This window comes from Arachis ipaensis, chromosome B08 (genome assembly GCF_000816755.2).
Source record: "Arachis ipaensis cultivar K30076 chromosome B08, Araip1.1, whole genome shotgun sequence".
Classification (NCBI taxonomy): Eukaryota; Viridiplantae; Streptophyta; class Magnoliopsida; order Fabales; family Fabaceae; genus Arachis; species Arachis ipaensis.
In genome coordinates this window covers 79,566,694-79,567,387 of record NC_029792.2, presented here as the reverse complement: position 1 = coordinate 79,567,387, position 694 = coordinate 79,566,694, and positions in this window count along the sequence as shown.

Sequence of the window (694 nt, the reverse complement as noted above, 5' to 3'; positions counted from 1 at the left end):
AATTTTTATTATAATTGGTTATTTTATAAATTGAAATTAAAGTCTAGTGATAGAAAAATAATGAGAAGTTATATCATTAATTTGAATGATTAATATTGAGTTTGAACTATATTTTATAATTATATGATTAATATGCTTATTTTATAATTTAAACTAGAAATAATTAATTTAACTTAGCAATATGTTGATAAATAATGTTCCTAAATATTTTTAATAGAGTATATTTGATTCTAAAATTACTCCATCTTTCAATTTTATCAAAATATCTATTCATATCTATCTATATTACTTTATAAAATCCCTAATTTCTAACCCTAATTCCCAAATTGAATCAGAAACCCTAATTCCCAAATTGAGGAACCCTAACCCTAGCTTCCCTTTGCCTCAGCCGCACCCCACCCCTCCTTCACCCTCTTCAGCTAACACACTCACCCTTAATCCCCAAGTCAGCGCCGTTACCCTCACCAACGAACTCACACTCATTTCCTCACTATACACACGCACACACACATATGGAGAAGACAGGAAGAGAGAGCGCCAGCGAAGAAGAGGGAGGAGCAGCACCGCCACCGCACTCCGTCACACCCAGCCGCGTCTTGCTCGCCGTCGTGCCATCCACCCATGCCGAGAAGGAAGAGAGAAACAGAGGAGGGTGGTGTCGCGTCTGCTGCGAGCTTGCCGCCAAGGAAAGCCG